The following is a 6,437-nucleotide window of genomic DNA, read 5'->3' as shown; positions in this document are numbered from 1 at the left end:
ATCCTGTAACACAGTTATCTACTGAGACTACTGACATCCTGTAACAGTTATCTACTGACATCCTGTAACACAGTTATCTACTGAGACTACTGACATCCTGTAACACAGTTATCTACTGAGACTACTGACATCCTGTAACACAGTTATCTACTTAGACTACTGACATCCTGTAACACAGTTATCTACTGAGACTACTGACATCCTGTAACACAGTTATCTACTGACATCCTGTAACACAGTTATCTACTGAGACTACTGACATCCTGTAACACAGTTATCTACTGAGACTACTGACATCCTGTAACACAGTTATCTACTGACATCCTGTAACACAGTTATCTACTGAGACTACTGACATCCTGTAACACAGTTATCTCCTGACATCCTGTAACACAGTTATCTACTAAGACTACTGACATCCTGTAACACAGTTATCTCCTGACATCCTGTAACACAGTTATCTCCTGACATCCTGTAACACAGTTATCTCCTGACATCCTGTAGCACAGTTATCTCCTGACATCCTGTAACACAGTTATCTCCTGACATCCTGTAACACAGTTATCTCCTGAGACTACTGACATCCTGTAACACAGTTATCTACTGAGACTACTGACATCCTGTAACACAGTTATCTCCTGACATCCTGTAACACAGTTATCTCCTGACATCCTGTAACACAGTTATCTCCTGACATCCTGTAACACAGTTATCTACTGAGACTACTGACATCCTGTAACACAGTTATCTACTGAGACTACTGACATCCTGTAACACAGTTATCTACTGAGACTACTGACATCCTGTAACACAGTTATCTACTGACATCCTGTAACACAGTTATCTACTGAGACTACTGACATCCTGTAACACAGTTATCTAATGAGACTACTGACATCCTGTAACACAGTTATCTACTGACATCCTGTAACACAGTTATCTCCTGACATCCTGTAACACAGTTATCTCCTGACATCCTGTAACAGAGTTATCTCCTGACATCCTGTAACAGAGTTATCTCCTGACATCCTGTAACACAGTTATCTCCTGACATCCTGTAACACAGTTATCTACTGAGACTACTGACATCCTGTAACACAGTTATCTACTGAGACTACTGACATCCTGTAACACAGTTATCTACTGACATCCTGTAACACAGTTATCTACTGAGACTACTGACATCCTGTAACACAGTTATCTACTGACATCCTGTAACACAGTTATCTACTGAGACTACTGACATCCTGTAACAGTTATCCACTGACATCCTGTAACACAGTTATCTACTAAGACTACTGACATCCTGTAACACAGTTATCTCCTGACATCCTGTAACACAGTTATCTCCTGACATCCTGTAACACAGTTATCTCCTGACATCCTGTAACACAGTTTTCTCCTGACATCCTGTAACACAGTTATCTCCTGACATCCTGTAACACAGTTATCTCCTGAGACTACTGACATCCTGTAACACAGTTATCTACTGAGACTACTGACATCCTGTAACAGTTATCTACTGACATCCTGTAACACAGTTATCTACTGAGACTACTGACATCCTGTAACACAGTTATCTACTGAGACTACTGACATCCTGTAACACAGTTATCTACTTAGACTACTGACATCCTGTAACACAGTTATCTACTGAGACTACTGACATCCTGTAACACAGTTATCTACTGACATCCTGTAACACAGTTATCTACTGAGACTACTGACATCCTGTAACACAGTTATCTACTGAGACTACTGACATCCTGTAACACAGTTATCTACTGACATCCTGTAACACAGTTATCTACTGAGACTACTGACATCCTGTAACACAGTTATCTCCTGACATCCTGTAACACAGTTATCTACTAAGACTACTGACATCCTGTAACACAGTTATCTCCTGACATCCTGTAACACAGTTATCTCCTGACATCCTGTAACACAGTTATCTCCTGACATCCTGTAACACAGTTATCTCCTGACATCCTGTAACACAGTTATCTCCTGAGACTACTGACATCCTGTAACACAGTTATCTACTGAGACTACTGACATCCTGTAACAGTTATCTACTGACATCCTGTAACACAGTTATCTACTGAGACTACTGACATCCTGTAACACAGTTATCTACTGAGACTACTGACATCCTGTAACACAGTTATCTACTGAGACTACTGACATCCTGTAACACAGTTATCTACTGAGACTACTGACATCCTATAACACAGTTATCTACTGAGACTACTGACATCCTGTAACAGTTATCTACTGACATCCTGTAACACAGTTATCTACTGAGACTACTGACATCCTGTAACACAGTTATCTACTGAGACTACTGACATCCTGTAACACAGTTATCTCCTGACATCCTGTAACACAGTTATCTACTGAGACTACTGACATCCTGTAACACAGTTATCTACTGAGACTACTGACATCCTGTAACACAGTTATCTACTGAGACTACTGACATCCTGTAACAGTTATCTACTGACATCCTGTAACACAGTTATCTACTGAGACTACTGACATCCTGTAACACAGTTATCTACTGAGACTACTGACATCCTGTAACAGTTATCTACTGACATCCTGTAACACAGTTATCTACTGAGACTACTGACATCCTGTAACACAGTTATCTCCTGACATCCTGTAACACAGTTATCTCCTGACATCCTGTAACACAGTTATCTACTGACATCCTGTAACACAGTTATCTACTGAGACTACTGACATCCTGTAACACAGTTATCTACTGACATAATGTAACACAGTTATCTACTGAGACTACTGACATCCTGTAACACAGTTATCTACTGACATCCTGTAACACAGTTATCTACTGACAGTTATCTACTGAGACTACTGACATCCTGTAACACAGTTATCTACTGAGACTACTGACATCCTGTAACAGTTATCTACTGACATCCTGTAACACAGTTATCTACTGAGACTACTGACATCCTGTAACAGTTATCTACTGACATCCTGTAACACAGTTATCTCCTGACATCCTGTAACACAGTTATCTACTGAGACTACTGACATCCTGTAACACAGTTATCTCCTGACATCCTGTAACAGTTATCTCCTGACATCCTGTAACACAGTTATCTACTGACATCCTGTAACACAGTTATCTACTGAGACTACTGACATCCTGTAACACAGTTATCTCCTGACATCCTGTAACACAGTTATCTACTGAGACTACTGACATCCTGTAACACAGTTATCTACTGAGACTACTGACATCCTGTAACACAGTTATCTCCTGACATCCTGTAACACAGTTATCTACTGAGACTACTGACATCCTGTAACACAGTTATCTACTGAGACTACTGACATCCTGTAACAGTTATCTACTGACATCCTGTAACACAGTTATCTACTGAGACTACTGACATCCTGTAACACAGTTATCTACTGAGACTACTGACATCCTGTAACAGTTATCTACTGACATCCTGTAACACAGTTATCTGCTGAGACTACTGACATCCTGTAACACAGTTATCTCCTGACATCCTGTAACACAGTTATCTCCTGACATCCTGTAACACAGTTATCTACTGACATCCTGTAACACAGTTATCTACTGAGACTACTGACATCCTGTAACACAGTTATCTACTGAGACTACTGACATCCTGTAACACAGTTATCTCCTGACATCCTGTAACACAGTTATCTACTGAGACTACTGACATCCTGTAACACAGTTATCTCCTGACATCCTGTAACAGTTATCTCCTGACATCCTGTAACACAGTTATCTACTGACATCCTGTAACACAGTTATCTACTGAGACTACTGACATCCTGTAACACAGTTATCTCCTGACATCCTGTAACACAGTTATCTACTGAGACTACTGACATCCTGTAACACAGTTATCTACTGAGACTACTGACATCCTGTAACAGTTATCTACTGACATCCTGTAACACAGTTATCTACTGAGACTACTGACATCCTGTAACACAGTTATCTACTGAGACTACTGACATCCTGTAACAGTTATCTACTGACATCCTGTAACACAGTTATCTGCTGAGACTACTGACATCCTGTAACACAGTTATCTCCTGACATCCTGTAACACAGTTATCTCCTGACATCCTGTAACACAGTTATCTACTGACATCCTGTAACACAGTTATCTACTGAGACTACTGACATCCTGTAACACAGTTATCTACTGACATCCTGTAACACAGTTATCTACTGAGACTACTGACATCCTGTAACACAGTTATCTACTGAGACTACTGACATCCTGTAACACAGTTATCTACTGACATCCTGTAACACAGTTATCTACTGAGACTACTGACATCCTGTAACACAGTTATCTACTGAGACTACTGACATCCTGTAACACAGTTATCTCCTGACATCCTGTAACAGAGTTATCTCCTGACATCCTGTAACAGAGTTATCTCCTGACATCCTGTAACAGAGTTATCTCCTGACATCCTGTAACACAGTTATCTCCTGACATCCTGTAACACAGTTATCTACTGACATCCTGTAACACAGTTATCTACTGAGACTACTGACATCCTGTAACACAGTTATCTACTGAGACTACTGACATCCTGTAACACAGTTATCTACTGAGACTACTGACATCCTGTAACACAGTTATCTACTGACATCCTGTAACACAGTTATCTACTGAGACTACTGACATCCTGTAACACAGTTATCTACTGAGACTACTGACATCCTGTAACACAGTTATCTACTGACATCCTGTAACACAGTTATCTACTGAGACTACTGACATCCTGTAACACAGTTATCCACTGACATCCTGTAACACAGTTATCTCCTGACATCCTGTAACACAGTTATCTACTAAGACTACTGACATCCTGTAACACAGTTATCTCCTGACATCCTGTAACACAGTTATCTACTGAGACTACTGACATCCTGTAACACAGTTATCTACTGAGACTACTGACATCCTGTAACACAGTTATCTACTGAGACTACTGACATCCTGTAACACAGTTATCTACTGAGACTACTGACATCCTGTAACACAGTTATCTACTGACATCCTGTAACACAGTTATCTACTGACATCCTGTAACACAGTTATCTACTGAGACTACTGACATCCTGTAACACAGTTATCTACTGAGACTACTGACATCCTGTAACACAGTTATCTACTGACATCCTGTAACACAGTTATCCACTGACATCCTGTAACACAGTTATCTCCTGACATCCTGTAACACAGTTATCTCCTGACATCCTGTAACACAGTTATCTACTAAGACTACTGACATCCTGTAACACAGTTAACTACTGACATCCTGTAACACAGTTATCTCCTGACATCCTGTAACACAGTTATCTCCTGACATCCTGTAACACAGTTATCTACTGAGACTACTGACATCCTGTAACAGTTATCTACTGACATCCTGTAACACAGTTATCTACTGAGACTACTGACATCCTGTAACACAGTTATCTACTGAGACTACTGACATCCTGTAACACAGTTATCTACTGAGACTACTGACATCCTGTAACACAGTTATCTACTGAGACTACTGACATCCTGTAACACAGTTATCTACTGAGACTACTGACATCCTGTAACACAGTTATCTACTGAGACTACTGACATCCTGTAACAGTTATCTACTGACATCCTGTAACACAGTTATCTACTGAGACTACTGACATCCTGTAACACAGTTATCTACTGAGACTACTGACATCCTGTAACACAGTTATCTCCTGACATCCTGTAACACAGTTATCTACTGAGACTACTGACATCCTGTAACACAGTTATCTACTGAGACTACTGACATCCTGTAACACAGTTATCTACTGAGAATACTGACATCCTGTAACAGTTATCTACTGACATCCTGTAACACAGTTATCTACTGAGACTACTGACATCCTGTAACACAGTTATCTACTGAGACTACTGACATCCTGTAACACAGTTATCTACTGAGACTACTGACATCCTGTAACACAGTTATCTCCTGACATCCTGTAACACAGTTATCTACTGAGACTACTGACATCCTGTAACACAGTTATCTACTGAGACTACTGACATCCTGTAACACAGTTATCTACTGAGACTACTGACATCCTGTAACAGTTATCTACTGACATCCTGTAACACAGTTATCTACTGAGACTACTGACATCCTGTAACACAGTTATCTACTGAGACTACTGACATCCTGTAACAGTTATCTACTGACATCCTGTAACACAGTTATCTACTGAGACTACTGACATCCTGTAACACAGTTATCTCCTGACATCCTGTAACACAGTTATCTCCTGACATCCTGTAACACAGTTATCTACTGACATCCTGTAACACAGTTATCTACTGAGACTACTGACATCCTGTAACACA

Source organism: Taurulus bubalis (assembly GCF_910589615.1).
Source record: "Taurulus bubalis genome assembly, chromosome: 3".
Classification (NCBI taxonomy): Eukaryota; Metazoa; Chordata; class Actinopteri; order Perciformes; family Cottidae; genus Taurulus; species Taurulus bubalis.
This window is presented reverse-complemented; position numbering follows the sequence as displayed.